The sequence below is a fragment of the Balearica regulorum genome, chromosome 1, assembly GCF_011004875.1.
Source record: "Balearica regulorum gibbericeps isolate bBalReg1 chromosome 1, bBalReg1.pri, whole genome shotgun sequence".
NCBI classification, from domain to species: domain Eukaryota; kingdom Metazoa; phylum Chordata; class Aves; order Gruiformes; family Gruidae; genus Balearica; species Balearica regulorum.
This window is the reverse complement of record NC_046184.1, coordinates 35,801,133-35,817,681: the sequence shown is the minus strand read 5'-3', so window position 1 is coordinate 35,817,681 and position 16,549 is coordinate 35,801,133. Positions and strand designations below refer to the sequence as shown.

The 16,549-nt window shown below is 41.0% G+C and overlaps 1 protein-coding gene and 1 long non-coding RNA gene across 2 annotated transcripts in view; one reads left to right on the top strand and one right to left on the bottom strand.

The window, feature by feature from the left end:
• The window catches only part of SLC16A7 (solute carrier family 16 member 7), an 83,059-nt gene extending 74,043 nt beyond the window's left edge, over positions 1 to 9,016 (bottom strand). The window contains exon 1 of the mRNA XM_075745518.1: positions 8,760 to 9,016. The gene's annotated coding sequence lies outside the window, so the exon portion shown is untranslated. The remainder of the gene's footprint in view (positions 1 to 8,759) is intronic.
• The window catches only part of LOC142600516 (uncharacterized), a 47,408-nt gene continuing 39,176 nt past the window's right edge, over positions 8,318 to 16,549 (top strand). The window contains exon 1 of the long non-coding RNA XR_012834047.1: positions 8,318 to 8,745. This is a non-coding gene — a long non-coding RNA (uncharacterized LOC142600516). The remainder of the gene's footprint in view (positions 8,746 to 16,549) is intronic.

Sequence of the window (16,549 nt, the reverse complement as noted above, 5' to 3'; positions counted from 1 at the left end):
TAAATACAATATATTTTCCAGGTTGCATAAAACAATCAGCTTTATGATTAAGCATAGAGGTGGAAGTAACTATTTTTTTTTAATCACAAAAATAATTCTGAGCTGGAAACCATCAACTGGATCAAGATTCCTGTATGAATTTGGGTGCTACTGGACACAGCCATGTATACATGACATATTGGCATTTCACATGTCAGAGCTCTTTTTTCATGGCACACTGAGAGGGAGTCGCTTGTGCACATGCAGATCAACTTAACAAACACGTTAACAGGCTGGCATGGGGCTTCCTCCAGGAACAGCAAGTCAGGAACAATCCCCTTTTTCCCCACCCACTCCTAAAGCACCTGAACAAATCCATACTGCAGAGTCCACGTTGGCTCCCACTGAGGTCACAGGCCATCATTACTCCAGTAAATCTACATGATATTTCCAGCCTTTATTTAATTTTACAGTGCTAAGTGTAATGGTTTTGAATGTGTCTTACATTATTTGCAAAGTACTTCTGTAATTCAAGACATTCTCAGCCACCAGGCTAAGCAATGACTATAAAACTCAACACTTGTCTTCTGTCTTCAAGGCTGCAATATTCATGTTTGAGAATTGTATTGCTCAATTGTTAATTTTTTTTTCTCATATCATATTTCATAGTCATTTGTTATCAACATCTTCTTTGACAGATACACTGGTATACACAACAGCACTGCCAAGAGTGCACACCCATTTAGTGATCAGACAACACAACTGTTTATGAACAACAAAAACCTTGCTATGATCTACAATTAACACAGAGAAATAATAAAAGGAAATGTCAACATTCTCTCTACTCCTTTCCCAAAAAGAAAAAAATAAAATACAATAAATCTAAAGACAGCTAAAACCCACTCTGACTGAAAATATGACACATTATTCCACTTCTGCTAGCTTGAAGATATTTGCTTCTGTGGAATTCCTCAAAATAATACTGTTTCCTCAGGTTAATGTCTCTCTTCCTTCTGCTGTTTTCACCTTCTACATTTGTCATTCTTCTAAGGCTACATTTTTTCTTTACCCTAATCATAACACCTGAAAGGCAAAATTAAAAAACAGAAGGGTAAAGAATGTAAATATTTGTAACTCTGAAAATAAAAATAGCACGATAAAACACAACTACTGGTTACTATGGAGGAGCATCATCTATGCCATATAAAAGCTGTCCTACAAGTGAGCATGTCTCTGACAGTTTCCAGTTTTAGTGTGGAAAATCCAGTATGCCAGTAGGATGAGCAGAGCAGAATAGTAACTTGATATTTTACTTTGAGTATTCTTATTCTAATGGGGAGAGGGAAAATGCTCTCACAGAAAAGAAAGATGGGAAGAGAAGGATGGAGAAGATGGATACATGAAAGTATTTACTTGGAAATATCATTGAGAAATCATTCTGGTAATCATTACGAGAAATAATTTCCATTTAAACTAATCAGGCAAGTCAAAGCAAGGGATTCAAAAGACTGAGTCTTAACAGTCAAAAGAGTCTCTTCAGCCATTATTGTGTGTAAACTACAAGTAACCCCTTTTAACCCAGTGGAACTGCACAAGAGGAAGAGAGATCAAATTTGGACCTGGAGTCACAGAAACCAAGGAAATGCCAATCAAACAACACTGACGTATTCTTTGACTGAGAGAAAACACTACAGTGCTTTTAGACCTCCATTTTAAATGCCCTCCCTGGATTTCTCTACCTTATGTGAGTTTTTCCCTTGTATTCATTAGATTTGCTTATAAACCTCTTTCACTATTCTAATATAGCTAAAACTGAAACATGCCATGCATGGCGCTCATAATGTTCTAGTGTCGTTATGTATGAATGAGGAAATAAGCTAAATTGAAATAAAGCACCATCATATCCAGCATAACTACATCAAAACATCTCTTTTTGGATAACTACATCAGAAAAACATGAGAACAAAAACTACCTTATGCCTCTAGCCAACATAATTATATCTGCACAAGAACAAGAAAACAGGTTCTCCTTTTTTCCTATTCTTCACAAATACAATGCATACTTCATGCTTTGTAAATACAGGCTATTATGGCGTATTCTTTTCTACCTATTTTCCTTAAATATACAACCCAGAGGTCTCAAAATACACAAGCTTTTTTTCACTCCTTGCTACTATCTGGTGTTGTGGCTTCTAATCATGGGCTATTGAGTCCCCTGATTCACCTTTTGTAGTGCTGGTGAGAAGAAGGGAAAGAGGCTGCCTAATGGAAGACTGGGAGTTAGGAGCCCTGTGTGATACAACGAGCAGAGATCTTATAAATTCCTCAGGGCAGAAAGGAAGCCTTTGGTTGAACACCATGTACAAATTATTATAAAGATGTACATCTTAAAAAAGGGTTTGGTAGTGGGATGATAGACCCATTGCCTTCTTCAGCTTCCAGCACCGATTTCCCTCCACGGTCTATTGTCTTCTCTCCACCTGCTGCTCCCAAATGCAACCCCCTTGTTCAGCCAGCTTGAGTCTCTGTCCTAGGCACGTTTTTTCTGTCTCTGAAACCAGTTTTCAGTTCCAGTTTGTAGTTTATAGATCAGCAATTTCCATTTCTAACATCATCAGGAGGCACTGCTGAGAACACAGGGTTCAGTACCTATTTCAGACCCAAAGCCATCCCTGGCAGAGCATGCAAAAGCAGTTAACTTGTAGAAAAGATTTGTTCAGTGGAGAGTGTACTCAGCAAAGCCAGAATTGTCAAGGAATTTAACATGTAAAATTCCAATTGTTAAGAAATCAGACACCTACCTTCCCGTGGGGAGCTTATCTGCATTATTAACTTGTTCTTTTTTCTTTCTTTTTTGAACCTGCCCTGAGGGTTATATTAAGAGTGCAAACTATAGGAGCTCAATTTAGTAAAAGCAACTCCTATGGCATTTTAATTCAATAGCATGGCAAACTGTTGAGACGTCCTATATTTTAAGGTTTCCAATTTCCATCTCTCAATAAGGTCAGCAGAGAAAAGCAGCTATGTCTTTCAAAAGCCAAGTTGTTATAGTTGTTAGTTTGAACATAGTCCTGTGTCACTTCAAAAATTCTAACCTTCACGACCAAATATTTATATCATTATCCCAGAGATTTGAAAAAAAAATGCCACAAAGTACTTTACTTCTAATGTTAAAAACCCCACTCTGATACAATTGATTTCAAAAGCATATACTGAAAGTGAACACATTTCTCTATCTGCAATACTAATTAAACACATTACAGTAGGTACTGATTTTGTTTAAAAAAATCAAATATGCATTTTGCACGTATGCTTTTGCCATTTTTGTCTGCACAGAAACGGCAAGCCCTTTTCGTTTGTTTCTTCACATTTTTGGTACGGTAAAATACACATTTGTTCTCAGTATTTCCTGAATTCAGAAAACAAGCACTGAGAAGTACAAGTCTGAAGTTGATACTATGAGTTTGAAATTAATGCAAAAGACAAAATGAGATTACATCTTTTTTTGTCTCCTTTTTGCTTGTACCATGGGCTGCAAGAGTGTCTAAGTGATGAGTGGCAAGCACCAATGCTAAAATCATAATTAATCTATTTCTATGAAAAAAAATTTAAAAATTGTATCTTTTGGGATGATGTAGTGCTGTTTTGTGACTGACTTTGCTAATTTCTATTGCACAGGACACATGCAAAAGACAGCATACATCATTGCACTGTCATTGCCACCACTGTAGTGACAGCAAATGGCTAAAGTTCTTTAATGCCAAACACATTTTGAACACCATTACAACTCTTTGTCATGTGTGCTATCCCTAAGTGCCAGACTTGGGAGTTTGCTATCACTGAGGCCGTATGATGGATGGGCACGACACAATGGACATGCCTGAAGCTGCAGCAGGGGTCTGCTAGCAGGTGTGGGAAGATGAGCTATTCTAAACAACCAGAACTTTTAAAAATATATAAAGATAAGAAAAGCCATGAAAGACAGGAGGTGTTCTGAGCTGTCTTCTGTGCAACATGCTTTCTGGATGTTCCCACAGCACCTTGATCGTAACCTACAGCTGAGTCCTCCACTGGAAAACCTTAAAGAGAGATAAAAGTGAAATAACTACCAAGTTTGCTGTCAAAACAACTGGAAAATTTTCTTTGGGGGATACAAATGTTCAGACTAGAAGAAAGCAAACACTGTTTAAACAGTCCTGCACATATGGGCAACTCCAGTCTGCGGAGTTTTATGCTTTGACAAAATCAAATGCTGTCATTATCTTTCATAGTAACTATAGGAAAAGAATGTCAAATCCACCCATTCTGAAATACTCCACCTTCTACAATGTTCGGGCTTTCTGCAGTTTGTCAATAGCTGACTTAAAAGTACAAGTTTCCTACAGTCTAAAGTTATTAGTCAATTCTATATGATTTACCTTATTATTGAGAGCACAGCTTTCTTGTTGGGTGGAACTGAAATACATTCAATACTTCATATTCAATAATCATGACACCAAGCTAAAAGAAAAGGCATCTACAGCTAAATTAAAAAAAAAATATGGGGCTTAAGTTTGTTCCCTAGTGCTCCCTGATTTTGTGAATTAACACTAATTCCATTTCTTAAGATCGTAAGTCTTCAACCACAAAGGAAAAGAGTATGTCATGCTAAGGCTCCATTCTTTTCCATTAATTTTCCTCGTTCATTTTTGGGAACTTTTTTAATTGCCCTAATTATGTTAATATCCTTTTGGAAATGCTTATTCAATTTTTATCAGCAAACGCTCTTAATGCACACCTCTGATTACACAGTACTGCAAGAGTCATGAGACAGGAAAGCACCATGTCCTGAAAATAAAAAATTATTAGCATGTAACTTGGGGCTTAACCTTGAAGATAACAAATAAAGGAACTACTTAAAGACACTGCATAAACTCAAATTAAAAATATAATCCACAAAAGAAGGAGCTGCTGCTGATGAATCACCCCCAGACACAAATATTATGAATTAAAAATCTTGAGATTGCAAGGAAAAAAACCAAACAGACTCTGCCTATTTTGTCAGCCATCATGACCTGGTTAGCTAGACATTTGCTCTTCAATAAAAGCCTAACATTATTTTGATTGCTTAACTATAAGACCAAGAGCTATAAGAAATATCGGAAATATGTAATAGATTGTAAAGCCAGAGTTCCCCAGTCAGTTTGTCCAACATCCTCTATTCCTAAAGTCATGGAATATTATCTCCTTACTCCTATATCCCAATTACTTTTGTTTGAATTCTGCAAACTTTTCTTCAAATGTTCCAGGATTCACAATAACATTATGAAAGTTGGCAGAACAGCTCACAAACGCACGCAAGTCAAGGAATGCAGGTTTGGACTGAGATCCACATGCGGGACGCAGCCTGTTTCTCACTTTCATTTGACACATAAAACAGTTGGTCAATGAGGTCGTATTTTCCTATCTAACCTCCTCCTTGGTGCTGTGCAAACATTAGGCCATATATATTACATTAACAGATGTAGCAACTTGTAACGTTCTCTATCAATGATTAACGACTATGATCTAACCCTTTTTTAAGAAAAATCAAAAGCGAATTACATTTTCATAATCATATCAGCCTTGAAACATAAAATTCATCTAACAGAACAGATTATTAGCGCAGCCCAAGAACATTCTTCTTTTCTTGATCCTTGCATAAGAAAATGGACAACTTTAACTCTGGCAAATGGTGTAAGGAATATAATTAATTCAGAATTATATTCAGACACCATTTTTGCTAAAGCAAACATCTACTCAAGAAAAATTCAAACCTTCACAAACATCCTGTGATGTTGCAATAGGAAAAAAAAAAAAAAAACACAAACAGGTGAGCAGTAGTCTCTTTTCTGGAACTGGAGGGGGCCCAACAATAACCAGAGTTACTGGAAACACAACCACCTGCTCATCATAAAAAAGGACGAGATAATTTACTTAAGAAACAAAGGATACCAAAGAGGGTATTTTTTTCTAAAATGTAGAAAAACAATGGGTACCAGAAGTATATTTATAGATATTTATAAGTATATATATATTTCTTTATATAGATAGAAGAGTAATGAAGGAAAATGTTTTAAAAAGCATTAGCTTGTGATTCAAGAAGTGCTCTTTCCTCTTCCTTAACTTGCCTGTCCGTAAATAATAGCACCTCCTTTAAGGCTGCCCACAGGCTCTCCTGCCTCCATAAAACTCGGATTCTAGAAAGAGGATTTCGCCATAGCAAGAGCTGAGTGAGCTTAAATCCAACATATACCCCAGAGAAGTGACAGACGGAATTAGGTTAAAGAGCTGGAAGGATACTTTTTTATATACTAACAATGATGCATTCATTTACACCGAAAATTGCTGAAACAGAATCCCACCTCTCTTCATTGCAGCTGCAGAGCCACAATATTTCACTACGCTCTGTGGCTTTGATATTTCCCTTTGTAATATTTCAAAGTCTCCCCCAAAAGTTTATATCTACTGCTCCTTCATCACTTCACATTTACAATACCTGTTCAGATAGTGTATCAGTACATAATCCAAAGAGTTTTCCTACCCATAAAACGTGTGAATTTAGTTTTCTGCCATCCATGAAGACCTTCCATGAAGACCACAGTTGATATTTAGGCTATTCCACAACTTCATCACATAAATTAAAAAAAAAAAGCTGACTTCTTCAACCAAAATCACTTACTGCTGCCATAAAAGAAAATCCATAACCTCCAGCCACGGCTTGCCTATTCCAAACGAATAGCTGTTTTGCTCTCCAGACACTTAACATTGTAACCATGTTGCAAACTAAGCTAGCTGGGCTGCTACACATACATGGCGGTACAGTTCTATAATAAATTGCACAAATAATAGAAATTTCTGGAGTATAATTTCTTCTCTGAATTTATTCCACCATGCGGAAGGAGTACAGATTTGGCACTCATTCTCAAGTATAATATTCAAAGTTAGCAGACAATAATGGAAGGAGAGAGGAGAGAGCTGTCTTTAAAAAATAAGAAGGGAATCACTTACACATTATTTCCAGATTTAAGACGTGTACATAAAAGCATTTACCACTTTTATTGAACTATTTGTCAGTTTTCTGCTTCCTTTAAATATCAGTCTATCTCCCTCTGTCTTGAAGACTAACTTTCATATCGTGATTCATCTAGACAGAGCTGAGGCAATATTTTGTTGGCTTGACTGGTGTGCTGTTAAGTTTATGGCCCCATTCCTGCAATGGAAGCTGCAAGCACCTATTTCATTACTATTTGATAAGTAACTTGAGAGCCACAGATGGATGTCACTATGGAAACACGAGTGATTATTATAGAGACCAATGAAACAAGAATGGATGCCTCCACAAGGCATCAGCTTCCTTCAGCTTCTTTCTTTTTCCCAAAACGCCTTTCAGTAATAATTTCAGTAAGACTCCTTTGCTGAAAGCTCAGGCTAGCATCTGAAAAAAAACCAGCTATCTCTAAATATTATTCTTTTTTTTCCAGTTTGTTTTTCTATCCACATGACTGGAAAAGCAGTGGAGAACCTCTGTCAGCTCTGCGTCCCTGAAGGACTGGGGGGTAACGTGCTCTCCCAGAAGTACCAGGGAACACTCTGGTCTCTGAAATGTGAACGGGGCAACTTCTCGGGCTCTTCTAAGATTGCTTCAGTGTCTTGTAGGACCACAAACCCAGGGCACAGGGGTCTCCATCTGCCCATGGAACCCCTGTTCTTTTGGGATGATTGCCCCTCACCAGGGAGACAGACCATTCCCTTCAAGGACCAAGAGTCCACTGTATGCTAGCAGAGGTCAAGAGAACGAGGGAGGAGGAGTATTTTCCCGGCTCTGACACCAGTTACACCGGGAGCTCAGTACACAGCTACTAACTAAAGCCAGCAATGTTTGGAGATAATAATGCCAGCATGGTCGGGTTCTGAGCAGCCCAGAGCAGGGCAACTCGTGCTGCAGCCGGCACGGTGCAGCAGAGGGTCCATCCAGACCCACCTTCCCCAAGGTCAACCCGACCACAGAGCTATGACATCAGAGCTTCTTGCAGGCCCGTTTCTGATGACGGCAAGCGCGGCAGCACGGTTATTGCTTTCGCTGCTGTCGCCGCCGCGGCTCCCCGCCCACATTTACCAGCGGCGCTGCCCCCGGGGCGGGGGCGCCTCGGACCGCGGCTCCGCTCGGGGCGGGAAGTGCCGCAGCGCCCGGCGATGCGGCGGGAGGCGGCTTCAGTCCCGGCTCGCCGCCCCGGGGGGATGCGCGCAGAGGCGCGGGGGCGGGATCGCGCCGCGCCCCCCCCCCCCCCCCCCCGAAGCTGCGGCCTCGGCCCGGCCCCGCCGCCCGCCTCCCTGCCCCGCTGTCCGAGCAGGGCGCCTGCACGGCAGTGGGGCACGGCTCGCTGCAGGGCCGGCGGGGCACGGCGGGGCGTGCGGCGTCTCCCTGCAGTGGCTGCTTTGGTACCAGGGGGCAGCGCCCGCGGGGGGCGGCGGCTGCGCCCCACACGGCGTCCGTCAGTCCGTCCATCCATCCATCTATCCATCCATCCATCCATCCATCCATCCATCCCTGCGTGGGCGGCGGTTCGTGTGTGCGTGTGACTGACAGTGCGGCGCGCACAGCGCGGGGGCAGCCGCCCTCACGCAGCCAGCCGGGGGCCACGCCGACGCGCCCCGGCTGCGGCAGCCCCTTCTCCGTCCCCCGGAGCCCTCCCCGGCGGGGGCGACCTCAGCGGCCTCGCTGCTCCTCCTCCTCCCTCCTAGCGGGTAGGTTACGTTACCTGGTCTCTAGCTCGGGCTGGATCTAATCCCGCGGCCGCCGCCGGCTCCTTTCCCTGCCGCGGGGGTGAGTGGGGCAATTAATTTATTTATTTCCCATGAGGTGTCCTCGGCAGCAGAGCAGCGGCGGGAGAGCCCGGGCCGGGCGGCAGAGAGGGAGGCCCGGGTGCTGCTGCGGGGCCGACGGGGCGCCGCTGTCCCGGGGGTGCTGCCGGGGAGCGGCCGAGGCGCTTCAGCACCGGCGCGGGGGGGCGGGGGCTGCGGAGGAGACGCCTCCCGCGCTGCCCAACCCGGCTCCGCGGGGCCGGCGGGGGCGCGGCGCCCGGCCCGGGGAGATGGAGCCAGCGCGGGAGGTGGGACGCGCCGCGCCGGGCTACAGCGGGGGGCGCGGGCGGTCCGGCGGGCGGCAGGCACCGGGCCACCGCGCCCGCCGGGGCGAGGCGTGAGCCCTCCCCGCCTGCGGCTCTCCCCGCCTACCTGCCCCCCCGGGGCCGCCGCCGCGGGTCCGAGCGCGGAGCCCCCCTCGCCCGGAGGCGCGGCCGGGGCAGCGTGCGCTCCCCGAGGAGGAAACGGGCGCGGAGAGCCCCACCGGCCGCCTGTCGCGCTCTTCCCCTCGCTTCGGGCAGCACAAGACGTGTCCACCCGTCCACCCCCGGCCCCACCCCGCTCTCCTCCTCTTCAGCACTGAGAGTGCCAAGTATTTCACATTATAAGGCTGTTTGCGCTCGCTGTTACACGGAAAGGTTACAAAAAGGCGCATCAGTTTGCTCGTGTTAGGGGGAAAAAGAACAATTAAAAAAAACCCTCATTTTTTTCTGCAAAACGTGGAAACTTCGTTTTCTGAAGGAGGAACTGAAATTTGGCCAGTCAGCAATGAGTTCTCGATTAAGATCTTGGTTACCTCTCCCTTTGTCCCCTTTTTCTCTCCCTTAAAAATAAATAAATAAATAAATAAATAAATAAATAAATTACAAGAACTAATTTGTGTATGTCATGAACATATTTATGAAAGTGGCCACTAAATTCTCAAAAAAATCTGTCCTTAAGGCTAAAATCCTGTAGGGACAGAGATAGAACATAATAATATAATTACATAATTAAAACCTTTCTCATAATACCTATTCTGATGGGTAAAGGTTGCACATTATGTGCAACATTTAAAGTAGTGTGAGGAGGCTGGAGTAATTACAGTTGTTGACATTACATTGCAAAATATGTACAGAAGTAAATGTAGTTATCATGTGATTTAAAAAAAAAAAAAAAACCTAACACTTTATTGCATGTACTTTGTTTAGTGAGAGCTTTATGAATAGGGTCTTTACAGATGTGTTAGGAACTGAGACTGCCTGTGTATTGACAGGAGAGAGAACTTGAGTTGTAGTTGGAGATATTCCAGTTTGCTTAGCTGCTAGTGAAGGAGGGAAGGACTTGATAGGGTTGTCTGTTTATTTTCCATTAATAACATTTGAATCTCTTAGCTAGCATGAGCCACAATGAACAAAAAACTTTGAAAAATAGTCTGGAAAGGAGCATGGCACCCCCAAAAAAAGCTGCAGCATGAGTAGCAGTACCTATTACACATCAAAGAATCCATCCACAGAGGACTGCCATCTTGAAGGACAGATTCATAGAAATCAGGTTTCTTTGGCTCCATTGCTTATGAATCTGTTTGCTTTTATGTGAGAAGTGTTAGGTATTATTCTGTGTTTTAAACTATAATCACTAAACCAGAAGACAGAGACCCAGAAATGTAACATTTTATCATTCCTTCTTTCTATAGGATATTGTTGTTATAATTTGTCTATCATCTGCTTCCACTGCAAGTTCTTCAGACTCAGGAAAGAATACTTTGTCACGTGTTTGTAAAGCAGCCCGGCTGCTACAATCTCTGGGCAGATCCTGGCACTGTAGTCATAAGGAACAGTAAGTAGTTCACTGGTAGACACAGCAAACACTTTTATTCCTGAAACAGACTGAACAGTTTGAAGTCATTTTTGTGACATCACGTAAACTAAGTAACACTTGAATTACAAACCTGAATCCAGGGACATTTTTAGGAGCAAACATCCACGGTAACTGCCAGGGCAGCTCATGGAGGTCACAGTTGTGTTAATTTTAATAGCAGTGTCAGTCATCTCTTGTGCAAGTGTGTGAGAGGAGCCTGTGCCCAGCATCCCCACAGTCACGGTGTCTGTCCTGGCAGCACGTTGCACTACAGGTTTTGGAAGACCAACAAGCGCTCAAGAGGGGCCCGCTGAGCCAAGCGGAGGGAAGAGCAAACGCTAAGCAGCGACTCTTGGGCGTCCAGGCAAAGGAGGCTTGGCTATAGACGCCCGTGGTCAAACTCACTGTGACTTCCAGGCAGGCCCACAATTACAGGATTCAAACTGTGCAAGTTAAGATGAAATCTGGTGTAAGATCTTTCACAGAGAAGCTGCTAGTGCTGAAATCAAACTTGTGTACTTGTCATTACAGCAGTGTTAAACTCTTCCGTATTCAAACACTTTGTATGCCCTGCAGAAAATCATAGGCCATGTAGGACCTCAGACAGTTACAGTAAAATGGAGGGCATGGCTACATTGTTTCTTACAGTGAAACATTACTGTTTGCGTGCTGTTTCAAAGAATGTTAGGAAAGTGATTTTCAAAGGGAGCTGAAAAATAAATACAGGAAGATAGAAATGGTAACAGTTTTTCACTGCATAGTTCCAGTTCCTCCACTGATGTGCCTTCACTAGAATAAATATATAGTTATACAGATATAAATATAGATTTTTTTATTTATAAATGCATACCATATATTACAGACAAATTTTACACAATGATATATGTGATAAGGTATATCACACACACAGTATTTGCTGTACTACATAGTATGCACTGCACACTATTTATAACAATGCACTGGAGTACAAATGGATGTATTCTGTGTTTATGTATAATAAATTTGTATTTATATTACTACTATTTATACTATTTATATTAATACTATTTATATTATACATTAACATATCTATATAGAAATAGTAGATTATATTAACATATGTTAACCATTACATAGACATATACATTTTCTGTAAATACATATGTGCCTTATGCAGTTTCTTTCTATTCCTCGTTTCAGAACACCCTCTCTAGGAAAGGTATATGCATCTTAATGGACTTAGTGTTGCTGTGTGCTTCATCGCATTTCCTGTTTTCTAGTCCAAGACAGAGTCTGAACATAAGCTAGCTGCAGTTATAACAGCGTCTGAGTCTGGCCTACAGTCTGTGCAAGTTCAGATAAGCTTAGTGTCTGTATCCTGCTTAAAGTCACAAAAATTACCATGAGCCCTCAGTCTAAAAGTTGATATATGATTTTATTTTTTTATGCTGACCTCGATTGCAGTGACATCAGCTTTTTAAAGTGAATGCACTCCTCTGTGAATGCTGCAAAATGAAGGTTCTGAAGTGATTCAGTTCTCTGTTGCAGATTTAAAAAAACTTGTTGTCATTCTACATCCTTCCAGTCTCGGAGCACCTTCAGTGTAGGAAGCCCATTATTCAAACTAAAAATGTTCATAGATACACTCTAAGGGTAAGAATTAAAAATATATTAGTGATAACAATTAATAATTTCCATGTGAATTTCAAGAAGCTAGTAAAGGTTGAGAGCTGCATGTGCACATGTGTATGTGTCTGTATATGGGAAGGTAGCATTCTGCATTTTCCAGTGATCTAATTGTAAAGAAGAAATTAAACAAACTTACCTATCTAACGTGTTTGAAAAGAAGTCACACATCTGGTTATTCGTTTTGTGTCCATTGAACAGTGAGATAGACTTCTGGCAGGTTGCATGTTATACACTCTCCTGTTTTGGTTGATAACTCCTTGAGGTCTTTTTAGTGATAATAATGGAAAAAGTTTTTAAGTATTATTTTTCACCACAGAAAAAGAAAATGCTGCAAATGTTGAATACCTGATGGTATTTTCTGTGAGTCTATCGACTAATTGTTTGGGTGAGTCTCCTACTGGAACAGTCCATTTCCCCCATGTGCCACTTGTCACGCAGTTTCACTTGAACCCAAAATTTTGCAAGTCCTCTTCTATGCTTAGATTCCTCTGCTGCATCACACAGAGGTTATATCTTATAGTCACAGAGTCTGAATCTAAAGGGTGCATGTTTATGATTGTGTGTCGTTCTGGCCTACATAAGATTACATTCTGGGTTTTTTTTCTCAACTGATTTCTGTTCCATAGATACGCAACTCAAACTTGTCTCATGCCCATATGCAGGCTGATGTGGTGTGCATGCTCCTCATCTGCAGCAAATACAAAAGGTATTATTATTAAAATTATATTGGTAAATCACTTAGGACACCTTCTGTAGGCTTTATATCAACAATTAATCGTTGTCAGCCCTGTGTCTCACTCCACCCTCATTCATATACACAGAGAGCTGTCACTAGCAGAAAACTTTAATCTAGTTCCATTAGTGAGAGATATGTGTACTTCAATTTTTGTGATAAAATTCATATAAATATGATTAAACTGTAAAATTCTAATGATAAAATATAGCTAAAGCATGTTTTTCTATTGAGGTCAGTTTTCTCCATAAGCATCAACCATGTCTATTCCAGGCCCAATAAAATTCTTTTCTTTTACAGCTCCTGGGGACACAGAACACAACCCGTTGTAACTCCAGCAATAGACTCGACTGCTATAGATCTCTATCAGGCATCACAGAGAGTTTGAGGCAGCTGGCAGTTATCAGCTGAAGCAGGTAGTCAGTAGAAGTGTAGAAGATAAATAGATAATAGAAAAGCAATCTGGAAACCCGGGAGAGGTAATAAACCTCTCTTCTAGAGGGGAGGTAACAACTCCAGTAGGTCACTGATGAACTCGACTCCCAGATCAGTACTGCGTCTAATACTGCTGAAAATACAGTAGCAGTTCATGCCTGTCAGCTCTGAAAGTAGTATTCAAGATGTTGTTGGAAATGCAGTCTGACATATTCAGTTACAGAAATCACTATTGCAGTAGAGTGAAGAAGGATCATACTGCGGGAAGACAGGTGACCAAAATCCCAGGAACACCATGACCCTCTATTAGATTGCAGTTGCCAGAACAGAAGACTAGTTACACCCCCTTCTTATCCTGCACGCTGCTGTGTCTACACTGCCAGCGCAACCGTGACGTAGTGTGCCTGCCATACGGAGCGTGGTCCTCTGTGGAGCATGTGATTTCTTTTCTGTGTACTTTCTGCTTGTCTTAAAATAACTGAACCATTCTGTTTGCCCTACTTTGAGCACAGAGAAGAGAGGGAAAGGCCCGTGTCTATGAGTAAAAGAATGTGGTGTTCTTAGTACCTGTATATTAACGCAGTACTACAAAATATCTTTCTCTTCAAGTCATTCTTATAATTCTCAAATTCCTGTCTATGGAAAGTGTGAAATCTTGCATGAACATGCAAGGAGACTTGATACCATTTGATAACTCTTCTTGCTGGGTTCTGAGATCTGGTAGGACTATATTGGTGGTAGGGAGATAGCATCAGGTGATATTTTTCTGAGAATGGGCACAGAAAAGAAGTCTGTCAGTGGCATCTTTCCACCAAAGTGCTCACATTACTCCACTGGCATCTGTCTTTATTTGTTAAACCACTCAGGTGGACCACAGGAAGTAACTGATGCCAGAGTAATATGAATTCTTCTGGAGCTGAACAAAAAAAAAAAGACTTCTGCTGCTCAATTTTCTTTGAAAGATGCCTGAAAAAACCTGCCTGTACCACAAGAGTTATAAATCACTCTGCATTTACACTGAAAGAGCATAAACCAAGACACATGTGTCAAATGGTTTTAGAGTATTAGTTACCACTATTAAAGAAAGTACTAACCAGGAAAGCATCATATTATGTTCACAAACTGATTAACAAAATTTAGAGGTGTCCATGTTGCTGGTTGCATAAATAATGTGTGTCCTTTGAACAGTCTCTGTAATTCTTAAAAATTAACTGATGTACATGTTTTTTATTTGTTATGTATTGTTTTAATATTTGTTTTACTATGCCACTGGACATGAATTACTTATGCGACTCTAAATCCTGCCTCGAAGTAGTGACTGATGAAGGTGTTTTTCCCTTCATATCTCACTCTATGAATGCTAAAACAAAAAAAGGTCAAAGTTTCAATGCTTACATACATCAAAAATTTAAAATGACCATTTGCTATTTTGAGGCCTGATTCATCTTTCCATTGTGCCAGTATAATCCTACTGTTAGACTCTGCGTCAGTCTAAATCCATTTTTTACATCAGTTCTCAGTTCAGATGTTATACAACTGTAAATTACTATCATTGTGTTATAAGATATGCCTAACTTCATTAGATTACAAAACTTTTTAGGTTGCAGGAGAATTTTCTTTCTGACTTATGTATTTTTATTTCCTTTTAAAAGAAGATGAAAGAGAAATAGCAAAAAAAATTGCTTATCAGATAAAATTCCAGAATGTGTCTAAATATTTAATATATAGGAGTCCAGTATATCAGTAATTATCAGCTAACAAGATGTCGACAACATGTTGTCCTAAACAGTGCAAATAATCTGAGGGTAATATATGCAGCCAGAAGTAAGAAAGCATTTCTCCCAGGGAAGCATCCTTATAATTAGGATAGAAACAGATCTTTTTTCCTTTTTTCTTTCTCTCATGAATCCTTTGAATATTTGGGGTTTTTTCTATCCAGATTCCATAGGAAAATTGGAGAATAAATAGTTCAGCTCAGTCTCAGGCTACGTAACTCTGAGATTCAGGTACTGCTATAGGAGGTCTAAATAAAGTGGGAGGTCTTAGCATCTCTTTTTGGTCAAGTTCCCTAACTGTGCATAAAAGGAGGCATCCTTCATTATCTGGTTGTGCTCCAAAATTAATTCAGTGCTATTTATTCAGTGCTCTTCATCTCAGGGGATGAAGGTGTCTGTTTATGTAGGTACATGAGTTAGATAACTGTTCAGACAAATATTGTGGTTGAGTGTTCCCAAAGATATTTGCTGTACCATCAGTGGAAAGGAAAAGGTTTCCTCCTTAAGGTTAATGAATTTCCTCATGCAGGTATTTAACTTGCTGATTGTATGAGAGCTGGGATGCCTAAGGAACTACATCTCAATCCCCCTGCATCTATAATTGTCTGAATAAGGCCCTTAAGAGCAGGTTGGTTTGCAGAAATGTTAAGCGTCAATGAGTATACTCAGGATCACAGGATCACATTCTGCACTCAAGGTAACGTGAAAACCTAACGCCTCAGTTGCTTTACAGAATATCATGAAGATCTTGAATACTGTGAGTAGACTGAATGTGCAATTAATCTTTTAATTCAGTACTTTCCTTTGGTATTCGTTGTCTTGAAAGCACTGGACTATATGATCAAAATCATACATCAAGAGCTTTTCTTTCTTGCCTTTATGTCTTCTTATTAAAATCATGGTTTACTTTGCAACTATTCTGTGGGATAGTCACATTTTACCACACTTCGAGGTAAAACCTAAGAAATAGAAGTGTGTTTGGATTACTAGTGCTTTGCATGCTTCAAAACTGTAAAAATCCTCAGTATATAATGTATTTACTTACTTTACTGATTTAGGCCAAAAATGTAGTTTTGCAAGATAAAAATATTATAAAAGATTTCAGATGTAACGATGTGTTTAAGTTTTGGGGGCTACATACCCAACAGGTCCTTCTCCTAACACTAATGGACACCGGCAGACTTTTGAAGAAGAAACCGCATGGTACTGGTGTGTGTGGTTCTACAGGGAAGTACGA